At 48.0% G+C, this 25,124-nt stretch overlaps 1 protein-coding gene across 26 annotated transcripts in view; it reads right to left on the minus strand.

The window, feature by feature from the left end:
* The window catches only part of ARNT2 (aryl hydrocarbon receptor nuclear translocator 2), a 173,080-nt gene that overhangs the window by 139,099 nt on the left and 8,857 nt on the right, over window positions 1–25,124 (minus strand). For 2 of the 26 annotated variants that reach the window (XR_011525369.1, XR_011525356.1), the window contains exon 1: window positions 23,196–23,307. The exons of 6 other annotated variants lie outside the window; for them this stretch is intronic. The gene's annotated coding sequence lies outside the window, so the exon portion shown is untranslated. Of the gene's footprint in view, window positions 1–353; window positions 572–2,002; window positions 2,559–6,877; window positions 6,994–23,137; window positions 23,308–25,124 lie in introns of those variants that run through there. 18 more of the 26 variants (XR_011525352.1, XR_011525354.1, XM_070569877.1 and 15 more) reach the window with 18 other exon arrangements.

Genomic DNA, 25,124 nt, shown 5'->3' on the forward strand with positions numbered 1-25,124 from the left:
GACCAGCCTGGCTCTTGCTCATATCCTCTAGCAGCATCTCTTTGCTCTCAGCACAAAGGTGGAGTTCCCCGCCACGATCAACCAGTTTTGTGTGGTCAGGGTACTGCCCACCTCTTCAGCTCTGGCCACACTGCCCTATCAGTTTCTTGAACACATCAAGTTTCCTCCCACCTCAGGGCCTTTGCACATGCTATCTACTGTGGCAAGAAAGCTCTTTCCTCTCTCTACCAAGTTAACTGCTAACAGTCTCTCAGATTCAGCTCAAACATCACTTTCCCAAGGAAGTCTGTCCCTGGCCCATCCCTTCCCCACCCAGTCTAGGTCAGGGCCCCAGTGATTCATTCTTATTGTACCTGTACTTCTCCTGTGAATGAAGGACGGTCACAGCAGTCCAGGTGAAAGACGACAGGGCCTGAATGATGGAGCCGCAAAGAGGGCACTCAGGAGGAAAGAGATGATGTCAATGCCTCAAAATACACAACGTGTCACCGTCAGAGCCCAGAAAGGGAAGATTCTAAAAAGCCTTGTCACCTGATCCTCCTACACTGAGACAGCACGGGGCAAAAAATTTCTGGAGGAGGAAGAAAAATATGGTTGGGTTGGCCGCATATTTACACTACCATGCCGTGTGCTTGGTACCCGGGGACTCCGCAGCATAGGAGAGGCACGAGCATCTAGCGTTCCTCCGTCCATTTTATTCAGACGGCCACGTGCTCAACAGGCGTCTGGTTCTAGTTCCAGCTTTATCACTATGTGACTCTGTTTCTCCATTTTTTTCTCCAGCTAAGAAATGGGGTCAATCAGGACATTCCCTTCCTTTTGCGGAGGTCGTTGGAAGAAAATGCAGCCCTGTTTCAATTACAAGCAGCATTTGAAAAGCTCTTATTTTGAGCCAGGACCTGTGGCAGAAGCTGGACAGTCCGAGATGAAAGGACCCCATCCTGCCTCTGAGTGTGATGGAGAACGGAGCCGGGTAATTTCACACTGAGAGCTGCATGCTGCGTGAGAGACTGAATACCGTGTTGTGGGAACGGCTGGGAGGATCTGAGAAGGCTTCCTGGAGGAGGCCACCCTGTGCTATTCTGGCAAGGGACTGCAGAAACGTTTGGGGGGAACGAAGCATGTTAAAAAGGTGCCCTTTTCCTAAATGCATTCCTTCGATTGCTCCTGGATTTCTGGGCAGACTCATTCATCCCTTTGAGAGGCATGTCCATGTCCAGTCTTATCCATGTCCAGTCTCTGGAGCTTTCTGCCCTTTACCCCAACTGCAACTCCCCACAAGATGCAGAATTACTCCCCCACCCCAAAGATGACCCTGGCGAGTAGATCTCCGCTCAGGGTCCCTGACCGTGACCAATGACAAATGCACAAACAGACAGAAATACTTCCATCCACAGCAGTCTGACCCCACACGCAAACATCCCCCAGGAAATGCTGTTTCCCGTCACTCAGGGGCGAGGGGACCGACCGCCTGGCCCAACACAGTTGCCATGAGGTTTTCAGCTCATTTTAACATCAGTACAAGCTAAGGATTTCAGAGCTTCTTTGTAACACAGAAAACATATCTGGCTTCTGATGCAGCATCTAACCAAAGACCATTCCACATTTCGAATGCAGACATATTATGCAGAATTCCTATAATACAGCACAGACAGTGAAAACCTGGGGGAAAATGTGCAACTTGAGAGCATCACAGATTAAAAGGAACATGAGGAAATAAAAAAGCATTTTTGTCCCCCTACTATTTCAAGTGAATCTAAATAGGAAAAATATCCCTTGATCTTTGCACTAAAAAAAAATTAATTACATGCAAACTTTCACAATACAACAAACACAGACTATTTCAATGATCATTTAAATAAACAAAAAGCCAAAAGGGTCTCTCCATGGGTGGGAGAGGAGTGAGCAGAGAGTGCTAAACCAGGACAAACGCTCTCCTCAATCTTTCTCTCTCATAAAACAATTCTTTTCACAGAAAGCCCATTGAATACCACAGCCCTACCTTTTCAGAGGGATCAAACAAAGATCCTTCTTCCTTGCAACCAATACCTTCTTAGAAGAATCTGTTATCCGTGTGGGAGAAATGTCAGAAACCTCTGGGAAGAAATGAGCCGCATTTGTATTCCGCTCAGAAAATGTCATCACAGATCTGTTTACCTTAACTGTGGACCATGATTCAGCCGTGACAACTGTCTTGCATACTGATCAATTTATTTGCAGCAAAATTTCTAACGTTAACTGCTTAGGTCCTGAAAAAATCGGTGACTTGGGTTTCTTGTGCAACCATGACACACATTTGAAATATCTAGACTGTTAGCAAAACGTTTCAGGGAGAGATTAGACAGGGTCCCTCCTTACACGCAGGTGAGGGAGGGTCCCTTCCACTTCTGGAAGGGAGGCAGGGCACACAATCCCCAGTGGACCTCCATGGGCTGGGATTTTTGTGGCACACTACAGAAAAATCATAGCCTGAGAGCCAGAAGACTCGACTCCAGGACCTTGCTGGACTTTAGAAGATGCTAGCTAGAGCATCCTGTGTCAGGCAGCCCTCATCCAACAAGCAGGCTGGGCGGGGGTCCCTCAGCAGTGCAGGAGGTGGCAGACACAGGAAGAGATGGCCAATGGGCCCAAAAAAGGAGGAAGAGGCCAGGTCCTCTTGGACCTGGATGCTAAGCCCTGGCGTGTGCCTGAGTCACTCCTGGTGGCTGGCAGGTCTGGCGTTAGGGAACTGGAACTCGTCCCCAGGCAGCCTGGGAGATGCCCTCTCACCTCAGCTAATGGTGCTGGCTTAGGCAGAGCTCCGGCTCCAGGCCAGAGAGGGCATGCGCTGTGCCCTTCGGAAGGTGGGCGCTACACCAAGAGCCCACGAGGGTGTCAGCACCCGTATTCCGAGATTAGTGTCCACACGCACCCTGCTGGCTGAAGTCCCAGCATCCCTGCCCTGGACTTTATAAAAAGGGTGAAAAACACAGACCCAGCAAGGAGATGGGAACCAGTAATTCCAACGGAAGAAAGGGAGGGAGGTGACTGCTGAGGTTAGGACTCTGGAGCAAGGGAATAAGGGCGAACTCCACACTCAAACTGGCCCCCCTCCGTGATGACAAACAAGGGCCTGTGCGTCTAACCACAACGGGACATCCACCCATGACCTGCCTCAGGCCTGAGTCAAGTCCCACAGCCAGAGACCATCAAACGAAAGTGGGTTTCATCAGCCACGCAGCAGACAGGCCAGAACACTTGGATTGGAAGGATCAGGGTCTGTCAGGGAACAGGCTGCCCCTGAGAAGGTCGTACTGGGAACCTCGGCTAAAACCAGGCTGTGGCCCCCGACGGCCTGAGTCTTCAATGCTGCAGGACAGCTCTCCCAGGAGAAAGCGCAGGGTGCGGGCTGATCCGGGTGACCTTGCCAGGGGGGCTGATTCTCAAGACTCAAAAATACAAGAGAGGGCCACGGGATGGTGGAGTTCAAACGCTGCATGGAGGGGAAGCTGCTGATGAGACAAAACTTCTCTGCTTGGAGGAGAGTCCCTGAGGCAAGAGCAGAGATGAAACCGCCTTCAAATAGGTGAGAACCTTCCTGCGTGAAAGGGGAGAGACCAGCTCTTGATTCCTGCAGAGGCCCCGGGCACAGCGGCCAAGGATGCGATGGGAAAGGAAGAAAATGAATGACTCAGATGCACGGTCACTGTCCAAACACAGTTTGAGGTCGAACAGAAATGAACCAAACAAATGAACTAAAATGTCTGACATAAAGAGAAAAGAGCTAATAAATTATGGAATAGCCACACAGACGAAAACCACTCAGCCATTAAATCTCATGATTTCAAAGAATAATGTTACAGAGAAATGCTAAGGGTAAATTAACAGAGCAAGATACAAAATCTTTATGCAAATATACATTTGTCAGGGATCCATCCATGTTCAGCTTCAGCCGCCTTATTTGCCCCAAACCCACTGCTTGCCCTTGGCTTCTGAATGAATGCCTGGGCCTTTGGAAGGACCAGCAGTGGAATACCTATTTCAGGATCACTTCTCGCATCCCTAACATGATCATGACCACATGATCACACAGGTCACCATGGTATCTATATCTACAGTATATCAACACCAACACCACACACTAGGTACGTCATGCGAACTTACTGTTCGAGTCTGAGTATTTACTTTCAAATGTAAATAGGCATTCTACATAAACTAAGATTGAAAATCTCCTTGTATGTATGACATATGTTTCAATTCTCCCAATCAGATGGTTTATAAATAGAAATGTATCATTGCAGTAGTAAAATGCGTGATAACCCATAGCCATATGGTGAAAGCTATTAATTTTATGTGCAAAACCAATTATTGAGAACTCTTTAAATATTTAAATGTAAAAAGGAATGGAGGAATAACACAAATACTAAGAGAGAATGCATTAGCTTACTACCTTGAGGAAGACTATTTTTTCAACTAAGATGTGTATAAGACAATAAATAATAATACATACAGAATAAAAGAGATTATCAGAGTATGTTGTAATTAATATCTTTGTGGCATTGTTGGGTATACTGGCCTTCATAACAATAAACAACCTTTAGGACTTTTACATTTTTTTTATTTCTGTTTAGGCCATGCATCTTTCAAGGAAAAGTCTTATTTAGAAGTTTTCATATCTTTACAAGGATGAATTAATAACCAACATTGTCAGCTTTGTTCGTCAAAATGCACAAGGGAGGAAATCCTCAAAATCAAGGACGTCAAGATAATCTACGGTAAATCATCGGCATTCCAGAAACAGTTAAGACAACAAAGAAAAGAAGGAAATGTTAGGGAAATGGGAAGTACCCCCAACATAGCTGGTTCCTCCACCAAACTCAGTTGGAAATGAATGTTTATTCAGTGTCACCAACAGCAGCCCCGTGCACATGGGGCCAATCCAGCAGCGGGCAGTGCCCAGATATGACAGCTTCTGATCTAGAGGTCAAACTGTGATAATGTGCCTGCTATTAATAAATAATAATAAAATGGTAACAAAACCTCTTTTTTGTTAAAATGTAGATTTTCATCCAATGATGGTGATATTCAGCTTCAGCCTCGATCGCAGCCAGACAGAGTCTGATGCCCAGTCATTCACCCTTAATACAACTGATTTAATTGAATGCACCTCCAGAGAAAGACTCAGGCGGAGTGGGGGGGAGGGGGTGACTCAAGGTAAAGACACTACAAAGGGGACAAAACTAATATCTGAGTGGTAAGATTAGATATGAATTTTACTTCCCACTTATCATTTTACATAATCTCTAAGTTTTTAACACTTACAACACGATACTTTGATGCAAGTGATTGAACTGAGAAGTAAAGGAGCAGATCCAGGATGCTGGACTCCGTGGGCAGGCCGCTTGGGAACCTGAATCCAGAGCCGGGGGAGTGGAGCAGCAGCCGGCAGTCGTGAAATTGTGTAGCCACCTACAGCTGAGCAAACTTATCCCCAAGGGAAGGGAAAGGGGGCGGTGGAGGTGAGGGCACGATCTGAAGATGAGTTCATGGAACTCCTGAGTTCCATGAAAAGTGCCAGCGGCCTCATTCACCCTCACAGCCGGGCTCGGGGAGGAGCATCATTATCCTGGTGCCCAGCTGTGTGATATCTACCACTTTCTGATTAGAACAGTAGCAAACATAGATGGTAAACAATCTGAAATATTCAGGAAAGTGTAAAGAACGGGGAGACAAGGCCAGACAAGAAGAGAGAAGACAAAATGGGATAACAGAGATGGAGACGGTGAGACTCCAGCAAAGAAATATTGGAAAATTAGTTATCCAGGCGGGGGAGATGGTACCACCAGCTCAGAAGTGGGGGCAAGGGATAACAGTGGCCAGAAGAGCATGCGTGTGCCTCCTGGGAGCCCCACTGGGCCTCTCCTCCCCATCTCATGATGCCTTGGTGCTCCTGGGCGATGGGGGGCAGAGGCCCACTTCCCTCCACAGAGAAGGGAGCAGTTATTCTACCATTCGGAAACCTGGCCTGGTCATGAACTCCTCACGGCCTCCCCTCCCTCTCACCCTTACCCAGCACTTACTAGGAGCCAGGCACAGTGTTAGGCCCTGAATATACAGGAAGGAAAGATGGAGCCAGAAGATCAGGGAAGGAGGACCAGCAAACAGCCAAGGACAAGGAGCTGTGTGACAAGTGACACAACGGGCAAGTTCAGAGAGCTGCATACAGGAACGGGAGGTGCCCGCCAACCCAAATCAGGAGGGGCAGCATGTGGGAAGAGTCCAGAAAGCTCTGGAGGTGGCGAATGGGTGGGTTCATGGTGAACATCGTTTAACCAGTGAGCAAAAGTCAGTCAGACTTGAGACTCACAGATACTGTGGCCTCAGCAGTTGTTAATCAAACACGGACACCTTTGAAGGAGAGCAGGACAAACAACCCCGACAACATGCAGTGGTGTGTAGACAACATAGTCTACACCACAGACACTAGCATGGCCACAAGGAAAGAGGTCACTACCTCTGGTGCCAGGACCCATATAAATCATGAAGCAGACACGTTCCTCACCAGGACTGAAGGAAAACCCACGAAAAGCATTGTTGAATTAACACTTTTTCCCTCACCTAACCTGAGCTCCAGGGCTCATCCCTTAGGCGACCCAGCTCTCCTGCTCCTGTCGTCTCCTCTCCCTCTCCACCTTCCCCCTCCCCACCCCCATCCCCTGCTCCACTCACTGTGTCCCCTCTCCTGAGCCCCCTCCTTCTCCACCCCTCACTGTCGATTTCCTCTGCAGCCATTCCCTCCACCTGTTGCTTTCTGGTCACCCTTCTTTGCCCCTGTGACATCCCTGACTCCCGCCCACGCTCGCCTCGCCTGACACAAAGCACGAACGAACACACACACCTTCACCAGAACGCCCTCTTCCCGAGGAGGCCCCTCCAGACTTCCTTCCAGCTCCCTTCCCGGCGCCGTCATGTACTGTGATCAACTCTGCATGAAGGTAACATCAGTGAGGGCAGCTGTGCATGGAGAGTACACCAAAGAAAGGCGACTTTGTGATTCTCCCATCCCTGGATGCCCAGTGTCACACTGCTCACGGAGGGAGAAAGCTTCCCGTTCAAGAAATCTTGTAGAACTGTAACAAAAAGATACACACCCTTCTCCTTCTTTAAATGTAATTCTTTCTATAAAATGCCTTTCCTGAAAAGGAAAAAAAATGTGAACACACCCCCTGTTTATACAAGAAATTGATTAAGGAAATCACAGATAGAAAATCCCCTTTAAACAGTTTTACGAAACAAAGTGGTTTCCTTGTTGACTATATCCCCTTGATGAATGTATTCATCCATCTTCCGACAAATACGTTTTGTGCTCACTTTTAAACAGTGAATTACTCTACAAATATAAAACATGCAAAATTGTAAAAATGTTTACATGCAAGGCATTAAAATCTGTTTTCTTTTCAGTGATTAAGGGATTGCTTTTGTGCTCTTTGGTGTTACAGACCACATAGGATGTGGCCTCATGGCCCAGTTCCTCCAGGACCCCAATACTGGAAGGGAGCAGTGGGTGAGCCCCTGCCGCAGAAGGAGGCTGCTGGGGTTTCCTTGTCCCGTGGAAAGCTTGGCTGGAGAGGCCTCAGTGATGGTGAGACCACACCCTCAGGTTGTGGATGACGGCCCAGGGCTCCGAGACCTCACGGGACATCATTTCGTTTCTCTGAGGCTCCGGCCCGAGCAGGAAGTCCCCCTCAGTCTGGACCATGTAAGCGGGAGGTCGGCACACTTTTTCTGTGAAGGGTCAGGCAGTAGACATCTTAGGTTTTGCAGGCCAGAGGGTCTCCGTGGCCAGCACTCATCTCTGTGGCCATGGTACAAAAGCCGACACAGATGGTACATAAATGGGTGGATTAGGCTGAGTGCCAATTTATGAACACTGAAATCTGAATTTCATATAATTTTCACATGTCGTGAAATATTATTCTTTTGTGGGTTTTTCCCTCCCAATCATTTAAAAACTTAAAAATCCTTCTTAGCTTGTGGGCCACACAAAAAATAGGTGGAAGGCCAGATGTGGTCCCTCAGCCATAATTTGCCAGCCTCTGGTTTAAGCAAATAAGCCCAAGAAGATCCCAGGAGGAGCTGAGAAATCTCCCTCTAACTCAGCTGACGGGTGCATAAGGCATCGTCCGCCCACGATGCCCCAGAGACTCAGGTGAACCCCAGGTGCAGGCATGTGTATTTAATCAGAGTCCACACCCTACAGGAGGAGGAGCTGGATGGGAACCGGAAGTTGCCTTTTTACCTATTGAGAAAAAACCCCATCTCAGAAGCTGAGCTTCCAGGAGAGAGCAGCATCGGTTCCCCACCAAGTCACACGGTCACAAGGTCTGTGGTCAGCTCCATCGGGCCATGAGGACGGACAGAGGCTGCCCACCTGAGCTTGTCCCGGAGGCAGAGGATGAGGAGAGGCCCCGGGCAGAGATCCCAGAGCAGCGGGTCATTTCGGAGAGCTGCTTCCACTGCTTGACCTCCTGCTCTATGCTCCCTACCCAGGAGGCCACCCAAGCACGCCCAGCATGGGGCAAAGGCCTGGCAGGACTTCAGCCACTAGGTGGTCTTTGAAGAAGTATCGGAGATGAAAAGCCCGCCCTCGGCACCAAGATGGAGGGACCTGGTGGACCGGCAGGAGCTGCCGACCGCCAGGCTGAAAGCAGTGGAGGCCGCAGAGGCCCGCGGAGGCAGCTGGATGAGCAGGACCAACAGCTGGGGAGGCTGAGGAAACAGCTGGACAGGACGCAGAGACAGGGTCCTGCAACAAGAAACGGGAGTCTTCTGTCCAAGAGGCCGAGGTGGAAAGGCACAGGCGAGAAGACAAGGGAAGAAGCAACGACAGAAAGGAGCTGGGGCTGGCCTGCAAGAAACGCCACTCAAGCTCCTTCCGTCTGTCTCCACCCACATCCCGCTATGGACTACCCCGGGACCAGGGCTGGATGAAAGCGGGCAGGGCCTCCTCTGTTCATCCTCAGGACCCTGAAGGGAAACCTCCTGCTACTGGGGAGGAGCAAGGGTTTCAGAGGGGAACCGTTGGCTGGAAAAGGGCATCAGGAAAGGCAGCCCAGCCTTGGGGTGGGAGGGGCCGGATCTGGTCCTGCCGTGACCAAGACACGGGCAAGAGCAACAGCAGTGAATACTCCATTCAATGCCGTCACGGTCCTGTTGTTCCCAGCAACCGAGGTGCACGAAGAGAGCCAGGGCCTCCAGACGAAGAACATGAGGAGAAGACGGAGGGACCCGCCCATCACAAGACCCAAGGCTGCTGACTTGGCAGCGACAGTGTGGGGTCTGAGGCTCGTTTTGTTGTTGCCCTCGTTTGGGGGGATGGGGTGGTGGTGGCAGGCGACTGATTTTTCTTCAGAAAAATTCCACTGTCGGTTCCCTGACTGGTGCCAAGTGCCCCATGGAGGGGATCATGATATTAGATTGTGGTGAAGGATAGAAATGAAGATGGGCTGAGCAACGGCCTGTGGGAAAAGTCCCCCAAGGCACAGTGTGGAGAGGAAAAATGTGTGATTCATCCCCGGGCACGCACCTCCCAGGACAGGGCCCAGCACAGCGCAGGTGCAGACTGAGATGGTGGGTGGGCGTCTAGGCAAAGGCAGGCAGTGCTTCCTTCGCACATCAGTGCCCACCGTGGGCCTGCACGGGCTGCCTGACTGCTTTCAAGTTTCTTGGGGGGTTATGGCCCGTCATGCCCACATTCCCAACTCTGATTATTTCTCTGTGTCACTGAAGCCCAAGAGACCCCCAGAGCAGAGAAAAACCGCAAGGTCACGACCAATACCCTTGAAGGATCAGGCAGATCCCAGCCCATCACTGACGCAAGGAGGAGAGTGTGAAGAAGCCAGGACGGAGAGCCTGAAGCTGTCTACATGTCAAGTTGAGGCTGGACAGCCAGCATCTATGGTCCCCTTGGGGTCTGTCTCCTTTGAGATTGTTCTTCCTGGCTCTGGGATCTCCCAAGAGGGAACACACCCAGTAGCATCCAAGGGCTTTGACTCGTCAGCTTTGCTATGGGTTTGACTGTCTGGTTTGATCACATAAGTGACACACAGTTGATCTTTCCGTTTTCCCATGGGGCTACCTTAGACCTGGAGTCTAGAAGAAAAGTGGTCAGCCACGGCTGGGGACCAGGTGAGAGGACAGGCTGGTTGGGCCTGGGAGGTGTGGAGAGTGCACAGATCTCTGGGCCAGGACCAGGGACATGCAGTCATACGGCCTGCTGCACTCATCTTAGAGGATGACCCGGAAAAGCCCAATTTACAACTATGGGATCAGGTCATCACCTCTCTTCTGGGGAGGAGGCCTGAACTGGCACAAGAAGCCTTCTGAGGGGATGGAAAGATCCTAGTGATGGCTGGTGGGGCCTCAAGAACAACATGTCCCTCCACAGCTGCCCTGTTGGCATTTATCAGAGTGACAGTGGTGTCCTGTGGATGTGACTCCCCAGGGGGTAAAAATAGGGAAAAGAAGAACATGCCTGGTGGGGGGGTCTCTGCTGCTTCCTAGGACAGAGGGCAGTCATGACCTGGTGGTTCAGAGAAAGGGCCTGGTGTTCCTCGGTTGGGCAGAGGCTCTGCTGGGAATTCCAACCGAGCAGTGTTAGTCCCCAGCTCTCCTTGGTTCTGAAAAGCCACAGCAGTCAAGTTAATTTCCTCTGCTTTCTATCCTAAAAGGGGGCCTGGAATATAGAAACGTCAATTTGAGAAGAATCTTCCGGTGACACATATTGTATCAAATAAACTCTCCATCATTTCCCATCCACTTCCTGGCATGAAGTATGTGCCAAACAAATATTGAGGACTCAGCTCGCTACACATCACAACGCTATTTTTGTCTGTCTTTGGATTCGGAGAGCAGATGTGGATCGGAGCAGATGACAGGGAAGGAAAGTTGGGAATCGTAGATCGAAGGGATAACGTCCGCTAAGAAGCAACAGTGGTGCTCCGCTGCCTTCTCCCAGAAGAGAGCAGAACTTACTGCTACGGAATCGAAAAAGTCTGCTTTGTAAAAGTGTGTGCGAGGGACATGGGACACAAAGCTCAGAGTCTCCCCCTCCGTGCAACCTCTGCCCTCCTTCAGCCTCAGTTTCTACATTTGTCATTTGAGAGCATTTCAGCAGACAGAGGCCTCAGGCAAATGGGACAATTCCTGTACACTTAGGGCATTAAGGCTGAGCGCCATACTGTGGGTCAGGAGCACAGAGGTGCTGGGTCCACACCCAGGTCCCTCCTTCGCTCACCTACGAAAGTGGATGAGTCCCTCCAGCTGCATATTCTACGTCCCACGTACTCATGCCTCATGAGACGACGTCCAGGGAATTGCCAGGATGGCAATGCGCAGAGGAGTCGTGACGTACTGTTCAGCAACTTCGCTAGAACCGTTTGAGTCTGTGTACAGACCCCGTCATAGCACTGCCTCTTGCTGGATTGGCAGGGGGCACCCAAATCCTGGCCCTCTGGCCCACACTGGACGTTACCCTCAGTCACTCAACAAGCACAGTTCTCATCGTGCACATACCAGTGGTGCTTCAGCCACTGTCCTAAGCCCATAGGCACATACAACAGACAGACAGAGACTGCCCCTCAACACCATCAGGACCAGCAGGTGAGTGTGGGGTGAGCCCGACAGTGAACACGGGAGAAGATGGTGGGAGGAGAGCTGGCGTTGAACAGGCAGGCGGAGGTGACGCTGGAAGCAGATTGCAATCCCTGAGACAACAACAGGTTCAAGCATAGGGAGGAAACGTCAGGGAGACAGATTTCAAAGAGGAGCAGAGAACTTTCCAATGCCGGAACTTTCTAAAAGGAAAAAATCGGCCTTGTAAACTAAAGAGTTGTATGTCCCCAAGAGCAGCCCAAGCAAGGCCTGGGAGACTGTCAGGCCGTGGCTTTATCACAGGGATTCCTGTGACGGCTACACGGTTAAGATAAGTGACCTATGTCTTCTGAAACACATGACTACATGATCGACCACGTGCCATATCCGCACTAGCGGCCTCACAGTTACCCTCAACCTCGATATTCAGCTTTTCCTCCCCAAACCATCTGGCAAGCGCACTTCCACTCTTTCCATCAACAGAACCTCACTTCTTTTCAATCTTGAGGCTCGCCACTCCCTGCCTTCCTTCCACTAAGGGTGTACGGGCACCTATTTGTATCCGGTAGCACACGAGGCCTGTCCCTAGATTAACAGTGAGTGGGATGGTCCGATACAGAATCCATCTGAGCCGTGAACCAAGACATTTTTGAATGTGCCTCAGAAGACGGTTAGACAAGGGACCCAATGCAGGTGTGCTCACACGTCAGCAGAACAAACCTCACGGGTCAGGCACCCCTGCCAACTCCCCTTCCTGATATCCGTTTCTTCTCCCTTTCCCAGCTGGGTTCACGACCTTATTGCCCCAGACATGGGTCACTACAACAGCATCTCACGAAAATAATTTCCTGCTGGTGCTATGGACTGAACGGCATCACGTCCCAAATGCATGTTGTTAAGTGCTAACCCTACTGTGACGGTATTTGCAGGTGGGGCCTTTGGGAGGTGACTGGGTTTGGATGAGGTCTTAGGGGTGGAGGCCTCATGACGGGATTAGTGTCCTTATGAGAAGAGACCCAAAGAATTTGCTTCCCCCTTCTCTCTACCACGTGAGGACATGGCGAGAAGGTGGCCATGGACAAGCCAGGAAGAGGGCTCTCCTCAGGGACGGAACCAGCCGGCACCTTCATCTTTTTACTCCCCTGACTCCAAACTGTGAAAACATAAATTTCTGCTGTTGAAGGCACCCAGTCTACAGTATTTTATTAGGGCAGCCCGAGCTGACTACTATAGTCGGTCAACAGCACCCAGTCAAAAGGAATGCTTGTCATTTGTGAAACATCCTCCAAACAAGAGAATTTGACCAGTTGAGAGCAGTGAAAGCTCCTTTCCTCTAGATGGACCGAGAGGGAGAACGACCCAATGACCGCTGATTAAGCCCTTGCATTAACCAAGCCCTCTCTCCCCTTAGCCCTCCCTTCTTCTAAGTAGGCTTGGGGAAAAGAAGCCATTAAGAAGTTGGGTTTTGCTCTGATGGACAGAAGGTCAAGAGGGACTGAATTCTGGTGGCATTCTGGAGCTGTTGTGATTGCTGTTCTATCTATCCTACTAAGGTGATACCCTAACACCCAACCCTACTCCTCCAGCTATGCTCAGAGTAGGAAATATGGGAGCAGGAGGACCAGGGTGTGCTTGAGGAGCTGCCAATAATCCACATGTATCTTGAGAAGAAGCATAGACCTCAAGAATCTTCTATCCTGGCCCCAGAAGGAGCTAGGCAACCAATCACATTTCTATCTTTTCTCTTTTATCCATGAACCCAATAAACGGTACTCTTTTCTTTTTTAAATCTCCATTTCTAAAGAGCACTTAATTCCATTGAACCCAGGGGACAGACTTGGGAACCTCAAATAGGGAGCAAACATGGAACACACCCCTCAGAGGTCACCCTGCAGAAATGCCATCGAAATAGCAATCTTCATGGAAGAGGGTGCAAGAGAAAGGTGCCCTTTAGGATTTCAAATTAAAAAACCAGCCGTTTAGGGAGCCATACTTGCAGAAACAGGAAGGCTGCTATACATTTAAGAAGTCAAAGATTACACAGCACTTCAGACTCCTGGGAAGGACATTCTTATCTCAGAGTATTTAAAGACATGTTGGAGTCCCCATTGATCTTCATCTTGAGCATCCTGTTCATGTCCACCTTGACAGAAGCAAGGCCACTCTGAGCAGACCTTCCATACTATGAAACAAAAAACTAATGTGCCAAGACTTGGTCAAGGGTGGCTGGATATGGCCTAATATCCCAAGTTACTTTGCAAAAATATCCATGTGATTTTTTTTTAAATAACTCATTTGTTGTATGTCTTATGTGATCCTTCAACTTCAGCCCTTTGTGCTGCAAAACAAGACATTTTTCACCACAAACTTTACGCAATTCACGTCAGATTCTTAGAAGCAATCGTAGATACAGAAAGACCCAATTCCATATCTTCAAAGCAAAGACTTTGGGTTTCAACTGTGTCTGGAGGCCTCAGTTTGTGGGACAAATTAGAAATCTCTGCTGTTGCTTTGTTTTTTTAGGGCTCTTTGGGAGGAAAACTGTAAAAGCTGTTTTGTCAATAAACCAAAGAAAAATTATGACTCAGACGACTGAGAAAGAAAGGTTCTAGGCAATAACAAAGCAGAAAGAGTTTAATTACTTTGGCTTCCACCCTCAGGTAAATTTCACCTGATTATTACAGACAAAAGGAGGCCGTAATAAAACCAAACGGGACATCGAGAGTGATACCGCCACGGCTGTCCGAGGTGACCCAGGGTGTCCTCCTGGAGAAGCAGCCCCCCAGGGGGAGAGGAGCCCTCAGCTCAGACCTGACTCCCCCACTTCATTGTCCTGCCAAAGAGGGAAAGCTTCTGAACGTCTCTGAGGCCATCTCCTCCGCAAAAATGGGAATAAAATGATACAAAATAAAACTTTATGGGAGTGGTGTGCCATCCAAATGAAGTAACCAAAACTGGTGACTCGTACACACCCCTGACCAACCAGGGTAGACACGGCTGTACTGCCTATCCAGTCCCCTTCTCCCTTCTGGTGACAACACTGGGAACCTCATTGCAGGTATGCGCCCCCCTCACTCACAGTCCACATGGCTCAGTAAGTTGGACCCCACGATGGCTCCCAGGGTGGGCACATGCCCAGATCTCGTCAGTCAGAGCACTGCGTCCCCTGGCAATGGCACTGGCTCAGGGGTGTCACCTGACTTCCACTGGAGTCTCCACGGTGAGATGGACCCAGGCCACCTTTTGGGTAGAGACCACCTGAGATTAAAACCAACTCAAGGGGGCCAGCCCGGTGGTGCAGCGGTTAAGTGCACATGTTCTGCTCTGGCAGCCCGGGGTTCACCCGTTTGGATCCCAGGTGCGGATATGGCACCACTTGGCAAGCCATGCTGTGGTAGGCGTCCCACATATAAAGTAGAGGAAGATGGGCACGGATGTTAGCTCAGGGTCAGGCATCCTCACCAAAAAGAGGAGGATTGTCAACAGATGTTAGCTCAGGGCTAATCTCTCTAAAAAAAAAAAAATACCAACACAAGCGGCGAGAAGCTATAGGACCTAAGGAAAGAGAAACAGCCCCCTCACTGCAATGTGGGCACCTCACAACCTTTGCCTGAGGCCAAATGCCACTTAGTTGTCCTAATTTTACGACCAAGTCCTTTACGGTTCGTTCTAGCTAGTTTGAACCGGGCTGTCTGTCTTGTGAAGCTGAAAGAATCCTGACAAATACACTGTGATCTGATTTTCTCTGTGTGTGTCTCACTCTTTCTCTCTCTTCTTCTCTTTGTCTCTCTCTCTCCCCTGTCTCTGTCTCTCTCTCTCACACGCACACAATAAATACGTGTCATCTGTGTATAAGATGAATTATTTGCAAGCACAATGATTCACTGACTACACGACAAATTCTGTATTTGCAGGAAAATCTCACTCATTAATATGGATGGAAAAACCCTAAATAAAATCTTAGCAAATCAAATCCAGCATATCTTACAATAATAACTTTAAAAGAACCATGCAGTGTCACCAGGTACCTTATATTCCAGGAAGATACAGATAATTCAACATTGGGAAATCTAGCAATAGCTCAAATAAGAGGAAAAAAGCAACCTGTGCTTATTTCGAAGACTCTAAAAAAGGCATGTGACATAAGTGACTATGTGACTCATTACTTTGACAGGTGTGTGCTCCCAGTGTTGGGAATTCCTCGGTGTTTCCACACTTACGGCTTAATGTTGCCGCTGCTCAGATTATTTGAGAACCATTTCTCAACTCTGCTGTGAACACGGTCCTCAGATCTGGGATGATGATGATATGATTCCAGCAATGGTAACAGCCGCCATGTACTGGGCCCAGACACTGTCCAGCACACTCGGAAACACATTGCCGGCAACCTGTCATTGCAGCATCTCACCTCAACTGCTCTAGCAGGTCGGTACTGCCATCACCCCGCTTTACGTATAAGGAAACCAAAGTGAAGAGACCAAGCAAGTCATCTGCCTAAAGTCACACAGCTGAGTACGTGACATAGCTGAAATGAGTGCAAACTAACGTACATTTGATTTAAAAGCTAATGCTTTCAACCACACAATACAAAATATGACTTCTAAGTTAGGAATACATTCTCTTTTACAAAATTTTATTCTATTATAAATTATAAGACCAAAAAAGCTAGGAAATATACTTCCACAAAAAAGAGATAATTATAGTTAACTTTTTGTTGAATATGAATCTGGACACTTTTCTGTACATATATAAATACAAATAAAATATACATATATTTAATATAAATAAGATCATATTATAGGTATAATTTACTTTTTTCAATTAATAAATCATGAAGATTTATTCAGCCAATAAAAATAGAACTAAATCATCATTGTAATGGCTAAATGGTATGCCATTTAAAATATATATAAATAATTTAACTATTATATATCAATTTTGGACATTTAGATTGCTTCCATTTTTATAAACAACACTGCAAAAATCATTTCTGCATGACATATTTTCTTACTATGAATATTTTCTTAAAATCAATTAGCACATTTGAATCAAAAAATTTAGACATTTACTATTCACCAGAAATAAACGAACTTCCTGTTCAACCCAAGATACAATGTTTTTTAATTGTTGCCCAACTGACAGGGAAAAATCATATCTTGTTTTGACTTTTCTTTCATCAGTTATCAATGAATCTAAGCATGATTTCATCTGATTTTTTCTATTTATTTTCTGAATTGCTTATTTCTTTATTTAAAAATGTTCCTCCTGAGGATCTAGTCTTCCTTTTATTGTTTATAGCTACACACATACAGACTCTCACACACTCACATATCCACAGACACGCACACATTTACATACATTTCACATTAACTCTTCATCACATGCTTTAAAAAGTTTCTCCACTGTCATTTAACTTGGCTTAAACTGGCTGTTAAATTTTAATTTATGAAAAATTTTAAGGCATGTAAAAGGGAATGAAAATTTATACAAATACCCACATTAAGAAATAAAATATTCCCTATAAAATTGAAGCTGTAAACTTCCCCTAATAGAATCCATATTATATCTTAAATATGTCTCTTATAAACCACAGGTGGCTACCTATTTTTTAAAAATCTAATTTGACAATCTTTGTTTCCTAATCCAGAAAATTTAGTCCATTTTTGGGGACTATTTATACACACATATTTATTTCTTTTTTGCTTTCTCTTTGTCCCACTTTTCCTGTTTCTTTTCCTTTAGAAGGTCTTTAATGAAGTTTCTAACTCTCTTGATTTGTTTGTCTTAAAGTGTTTTTATTTTCCTCTTATTCTTTTTTTTTTAAAGATTTTATTTTTTTCCTTTTTCTCCCCAAAGCCCCCCAGTACATAGTTGTATATTCTTCGTTGTGGGTCCTTCTAGTTGTGGCATGTGGGACGCTGCCTCAGCATGATTTGATGAGCAGTGCCACGTCCACACCCAGGATTCGAACCAACGAAACACCAGGCCACCTGCAGCTGAGCGCACGAACTTAACCACTCGGCCACAGGGCCAGCCCCTATTTTCCTCTCATTCTTAAAAGATGAATTTTCTAAGTACATAACTCAAGGTTTACAATTATTTTCAACTAGCATATTGAAAATGCTATCCTATCGTCTTCTGGCTTGAATTATTGCTGTTGAGAAGTCACTCATCAATCTGATTGCCATTCCTTGGTAGGCGATCTGCCTGTTTTTTGTTACTGGTTTTGCCATTTTCTCCTTGTCTTTGGTATTCTCTATTTTCACCACATGTTGTTTAGGTTTGGATCTCTTTTTATTTATATTTCTTGGGATTTGTTCTAACTTCTGAATCTCAGGCTCGATGTCTTTCACTAGTTCTGGAAAATTATCAGCCTCTTCTCTCCAAATCGTGCCCCTCACCTGTTCTCCTTACTGTCTCTGACTGGAACTCTAATTTACAAACATGAGAAGCAGGAAGCCTAGCCTCTTTGTCCCAAAGCCACTCTTTCACACATTCTAACTCTGTCTCTATGCTGAATTCTCTGTAATTTCTTTCATTCTACTTTCTAATTCATTAATTCTCATCTGGCTTTATCAGCTATTTAATGCATCCATCGATTTCCTAATTTTATTTTTCAGTGTTATCATTTCCCGACAGCCCACTTAGATTAAATGACAGCTAACAAGCTAGCTGCTTCCAATTAGGCCCTAAGGACCGAATAAGGAGTATCTCACTAGGAACTACAGTTCACCAAAGACCAGAGGCCCATTTCCAATTTTTCTGAGCTATAAAAGGTCCAAGGCGACATAGTGACCCCAGGGAAAAGGTGCATCTTCCCCAGGAAAAATGAGATTGGACATTCCAATACCCAAGCTGGAAAGGATGAAGCAGGTTTAACTTGATGGGTAAAAATAAAGCAACATGATGGGGTCTGGACTCAAGTTAGCATAAGAAATTCATATCAGTTACACATGGTTATTGGGTGGATTGAAGTTCAAAACCAGTAAATTACAGGGTAATAATTTCTTTGTACCACTAGATGTTTTGACAGTAATTTATTTTTGACTGATTCTAAAATTGTGACCATGGCTTTCTTTTTGCCTGCATTGGCCTAACAGACCATGGCCAATCCCTTCTATCTTCAAACTTTTTAATCACTTTTTTCAAGTTATAAATAGTAGTATATAATGGTATAGTTTGGCTTCTGTTGTTTTACCCAACTAGAGAAGCTTTTCCTTTTAAAAGAAAAAGCGAACCTAAATGCTTCTTTGAAAAGCCACTGTTTTCAGTTAAAGATGGCGCACAGAACATGGGCCCCGTCTCTCCTCCTTCCCCACAGCCCGTTAATGACAGTAAGGAAATTCCAATCCCTAAGGCCAAGAAAGTGGCATTTTCTTGGGGAAACAGACTGGAGGTTTATTTTCTATGTTAAACCTCCCAGAAGCAACCAAGGAGCTGGGGAACGAGAGAAGAGATGGAGGACCAACCCAGGAGGCCTGTAGCCAACTAAGAGAATTTCCAGAGAGAACAGAGAAAAATAACTGACTTAAAAAGAAATCGTTCGGCCCTAAACGTCAGAGCCTCTAGACGGAAAGGGACCCATGAACACCCAGCACAACAAACGAAAGGACTCCCCCACCAGCAACCAACCTGTCATCAGACAGATGAGAAAATGGAAGCCCTGAGAGAAAAGTGGGGTGACCACGAGCACAAAGCCAGATCATGGCGGGCCACAGCGAGACCGGGGCACAGACACAGCACTTTTCCTGCTCTCTCTGCTGCCCAGAATGACTCCTGGTTAACACCCCGGGTTCACGTCTCCCAGAACAGTTCACCCACTTCCTTCTGCCCCCGGACCACCCAGGAAGCACGGTGTGACAGCAGAGAGGGTCACTTAGGATCAGAGCCACTGAGTCTCAGCCCTGCCAATCACCGGCTGTCGCCATCAAGCCTCCACTTCCTCATCTGTGAAATGGGCTCGAGAGTCCAACCATCCAGAAGGTCCACGAGTTCATGGACCCAGAAGCCCTGAACCAGATGGGCGAGGCAGCCATGGGCACATTATGAGCTTAGCTGCCGCTGCCTCTGCGGACCTGGCAGGTGGTCCAGGGACCAGCAGCATCAGCACCATCTGGGAACGTGTCAGAAACGCCTCTCTTTCCCCACTCATCCCCATCTGAGGACAGAGCTCTGGGCCTGCAGCGCTGTGTTAACAGCCCACCCTGCTGCGATTAGAGGCAGGTCCAGCTTGAGTGGTTGAGCAACCTGTGTGACAGCACCACCTGGTGGTGGACGGCCTGTCCGGGCCTGCACTAGGGGTAGGGTCTGATCCCAGCACTGGAACATTCCCGTTGGGATGACCCAGGAAGCAGCGGCCGCTAGAAGATGCAAATGCAAGAAGGCGCAGACTCCTTCTTTCTAACCCGGTTATTCCCCGCACCTAAGCACCACGATGAATAAAGAGCAGACGGTTAATGAGTATTTGTCGAATGGATGATTGAAGACGAATGAATAAACTTGAACAAAAAAGGGCATGTGCCCTAACTCCGAGTGCGCCCACAAAGTGCTGTACAAACTCGATTCTCTGGGAACTCAGCATGAGGCCCAGCAGGGCCAATTAAAGAGGCAGGAGATGGGGGCACAGAGCCGCCGTCCGCAGAGGCAAGTCCCAGGCATCCGGGCACGGTGTCCAGGTCACAGCAGCCCTCGGCCATCAACAGGGACCCGCTTGGGTGGTCAGGCCCCACCCTGGTCTGTCCAGAGCTTGGGAGGGGCTGGGAGGGAGAATCGTCCTTGGGTGATGGGACCCTCCCTCCTCCCCCTCTGCCAGGGAGGAAGCAGAGGAGACAGGAGTGGACGACAGGGCATTACCAGTCTGCACTCAGGGGCAAGACCAGGGCAGAAAGTCCAGCGAACAGCGAGGGGTGGTGAGAAGGAGAGTCACAGCGCGACAGGAGGAAGCAGCCTGGAGTCCAGCAGGCTGGGGACGGGGCTGCTCTGAGGCTCGTCTTCCCAGGTCTGTGAGGAGTGGGGACAGCAGAGGCAGGCCTCAGGGCGTTCCCAGTAATGATGGGGGGAGGGACCCTGGAACAGGGAGGGCATGCGCGGAAGACCCCAACCACGCAGAGTGCGAGGGCACGCTTCCTGTGTCACGAGAGCCCCCCTCTCCTACATAAGCGCACATGGGTATCTGCTCCCCAAGTTTCCCCTGCGCAGCTGGAAAGATGCCCTTCACCAAGTCTGGGCCCTGCGCTAGCTCCACTGACAGCGACACATCAATAAAAGCAATCACAGCCAGAAAAGGCACCCCTGCCCCGGGGCTTACCGTGTGCCGGGTACCATCCCAAACTTTGTTAAACACGACCATTTAATCCTCAGCACAACCTGGCGAGGCGCGAGAGGGTAACCAGCTGGCCCCCGAGCCGCGGGCACCGGGTCCACGTGGCCCGCCTCCAGCCCAGGGACCACGTCCTGCTCCCCTCGGAATCCCGAGCACACAGAACAGGCCCCACTGCGTGGTCAGAGGCCAAGAAAGAAGTCACCTCATTTTACAGGTCAGGAAAGATAGTGCCTGTCTGTGCTGCCTCCCAGAGTGCACATCACCACCGCACACGTGGTAGAGGAGTCTGGGCGCTCAGCTACCTGCCTAGCAAGAAGAACCACCTTTGACCACTGGGGTAGACCCCATATTTCTACCCAGTCTGGTTCCTTTGATGAAAGAGAAGGAGAGGAGGAGGGCCAGGGAGAGGGGGAGGAAGGGAGAGAGCACGGAGGACAAAGGGAAGAAAGGAAGAGGAGGTGGAGGAGGAGGAAGACAGAGGGATAAAGAAAGAAGGGAGGGAGGGAGAGGGGAGGAAAGGAAGAGAGAAGAAAGTGGAGGAGGAGAGGGGGAGACTTAGCAAGTTTCTGCAGGCAAACGATGCAAAAAAAATTTGGTTTTTAAATCGCTAGGTCTTCATGAAGTTGCAGTAAAATGCAAACTTGTTTTTAAGTGAAACACAGAAGTTGCAAATTAACTTCCTAAAATAAATGCAAATCCACGTCTAAACCTGGATACGCACCAGCGAAAAAGAACAGGAAAAATCACACACTAGTTACTGTTTGCGTGAAGATCCGATGGTTAATTGCCCTGTGTTTCCGGCATTCCACACGAGCAACTTACCTGGAAAGCTTTCCAATTTGTATGTCAGAGACGTTAGTAATTAAACACTTTTAACTCCCTATTGACTTTACTAGAGCTATGACGATCCTTACATAGTCAGAGGATGATTATTTTATTTGTCAAACGAAGTTTATATTTAGTTTAGAAAAGTGTTAGCCTTACAGTCTTTTTTAAAGAAATCCTTTGGGACAAGAAGCATCTGGAGCCTTCTATACACGGTGCATAGAACCCAAGGAGGGGGTGTGCCAGGCTGGCAGAGAAGGCATCTGAAATCACGAGTCGCCTTCCTCAGTCTTTCTGCATGGGACCTTGACCCCATCAGCTCAGACTCGCTCCAAAGTAGTGACTGCTAAACATTGTCTTGAGATACGACATTGCTTTTGTGGCGTTTTAGGTAAAAAATTTAAAAACCACAACCTCAATGTAATCATGAGGCAACATCAAACAAAAACAAATGGAGGGATATTTTACAAAAGGACCGGCCTGCCCTCAGCAAAAATGTGAAGGCCACGAAAGAAAAAAAAAACAAAAAAGACTGAGCAATTATTCCAGAATTAAAAGAGACTAAAGAGACATCGCGACTAATGCAACTTGTAATCCTGATTAAACCTAGGGCCAGAAAAAAAATGCTTTTGGCTATGAAGAACAATTGGTAAATGTGATGAAGATGTGTGGATTAAATAACACTATTATATTTATGCTAACTTCTTGATTTTGGTCCTAAATTGTAGTCATGTGGGAGAATGTCCTCATTCTTAGGAAACACATATTGACGCATTTAGAATTAAAAGGGGCATCGTGTCTACCACTTAGTCTCAAATTGTTCGGAAATACAGAGAAGAAGAGGAAAACCGGAGAAATTGGTAAATTGAACGTGGTAAAGGTTAACACACAAGGAGTCCTGGTGATGGGTAGACAGGTCTTTGTACCATTCTTGCAACTTTTCTGTAAGTCTGAAATTACTCAGCATAAAAAGTTACCAAAGACAAAACAGTAACCTTGTGGTGGACGTGTCTCTCTTCACTGTTTGTGATCTGGAGACCAATGCATTCATTCACTCATTCAGTAACTAAGTATTTATTAAGCACCAATCATGTGCCAGGGCTTTTTCAAGGTACTGGGGATCCTGCGCTGAAAAGAAGTCCCAACTCTAAGGGAAATGAAGCAACCGAGAGGTTTCTGGCAAATCCCCATATCGCTTGGACATCTTGAACTCAAGATGCCCTAAACTCAACACATCCACGGTCAAATTGGTGACCCGCGCCACCTCCACCAAAACACCCCCAAATACCGGGACCTCATCAGCGTTCTCTGTTTTGGGAAACGCCACCCTTCCCGCCATTGCCTGAAGCAGGAACTCACCACTCCTGCCCTCGCATCAGCTATTCCCTGGTCCATCCTCTGATTCAGTGGGCTTTACCTCCTAAACCTCTCCGGAGTCCACTGGTTTCTCTCCACGGGCCGCTGCCACCTGCAGGCCTCCGCAGTCCCCCGGCTGGACAGCCGTCACCCACCCGTCACACTCAGCAGCCACAGAGGTCTTTTCAAAACCCGCCTCCCAACACATGGCCCCCCCGCTCACAACACTTCAATGGCTTCCTGTTCCATTTGGAAACAAAGCCTCCTTTCTTTCGTGATACTTATTTTAACGGTATCCTTGCACATCTGATTATTTAATAAGTGGCTGACTCTCCCACCACACGGTGAGCTCCGTGAAAGCAGGAACCACGCCTTGCTCTGCGCGCCACTGTGAGCACACGGTTGGCATTCAATTAGTATTTGTTTAATTAGGTGGATAAGCAATTAATATAATTAATGTCTGGCTCGGGCCAATGAATGGAGAGTGGTGCCATTCACTGCCACAGGGGAACCCGGGGAGGAGGTGGTGCAGAAGGAGCTGGCTTTGCAGAATCTGTGGGACACATGGATAGGCACGTCGGGCGGGCAGCTGGGGACAGAGAACTGCAGTTTGTGAGACCAACTAGGAAAAGGCATACGCTCTTGTCCTAAAATGAGCGGCACACCCTGAACCGATTCCATTAGCATTCTTTGTGTGCCTCTCATAAGGAACCGGTCAGGGTGTACATATTCTTTTGCTCTCTAGCATGCCATCAGTTGTTTGCATAAAATTGTCCCAGTGTTGCCTGTTTTAGAGACTGGCTGAACACACCTATTTTACTCAACATCTTTCTGTCCCCCGGCACAAAGCACAGTAGCCCCCATGCAGGGGGAAGGGGAGCACTGGCTGAAACTGAAACTGGCTGGCTGAACCAAGTTGGAAGTTCTCTGGTGTGAAATGCTTTCAAAAAAGAGAGAACACAGCTGTGGTCCTTGATCACATTCATCCATTTTACTCTTTTGCGGGGCTGGGAATCCATCAGGCCTATCAAATTATGGCAAATGATTCCAGACTAGGCCTCGTTTCAAACTGCTGATGTGATAGAAACATCAATGCTGTTCTAAAAATAATAATCCAAAATTCTCGCAGTTCTGTTATTTCACGTTGGAATCAGCTTCCATTGCGGCTATCATAATGATCTGCAAAGTATCCTCTTGTTTCTAAAGCTGCCACGTTTTCTTATACTGAAGTGGTGGTCACGGGGGCCTCCTGGGTCCTTTCCCAGCCCAGCCGCCACTGCCCAGAGGCCAACAGAGTCCTGTCCCCATAGACCCGAGTTTCTCAACCTCGGCACTAATGACATTTGGGGCTGGATAATTCTTTGTTTCGGGGGAGCTCCCTGGGCACTGTAGGACGTTTAGCAGCATCCCTGGCCTCTTCCCTCTAGAGGCCACCACTCAGCCGCACCTCCCCATCCACCCCCAGAATGTCTCCAGACACTGCAAATGCCCCCAGCTGACAAGCACTGAGTGGACACACCTCTGGCCCCCCCAGGCCAGGTTTCTCAGATGTTCTGCCACTGGGCTCAGTTGAGGCATCTCCAAGAAAAGAAAAGAAACCAGTTGGGTATAGCGATGGATAAAAAAAAGTTGAGGCATAAATTAACTTCAGGCTTCCTGTTGCCTCAGAGTCTGGAACTCAGCTTACCTATTAATGTCTGTAAGGAGCAACCATTTGGCTTTCCTCGTCTCCCTTCAGTCATTTATTGATTTCAGTGGCTTTTTCCTTAACCACTCTTAGGGCAATTTGGTGGGCCAGGCAAAAAGAGGCTGGAAATTGCTTTACTCAACAGGCAGAGAGCCTCTCATGGCCAGAATGGGTCACTGTGGGGTCCCAAGGAGTGTCCGGTGTAGGAAAGAGGACCGTCCTCTCCTTTGGTCCCACCTCAGCTCCCAGCAAGGCCCTCTGCTGGCCTGGCTCTCAGGAGGCCCTGGAGCTGCCCACTGAGCT

This window comes from Equus przewalskii, chromosome 1 (genome assembly GCF_037783145.1).
Source record: "Equus przewalskii isolate Varuska chromosome 1, EquPr2, whole genome shotgun sequence".
NCBI lineage: Eukaryota > Metazoa > Chordata > Mammalia > Perissodactyla > Equidae > Equus > Equus przewalskii.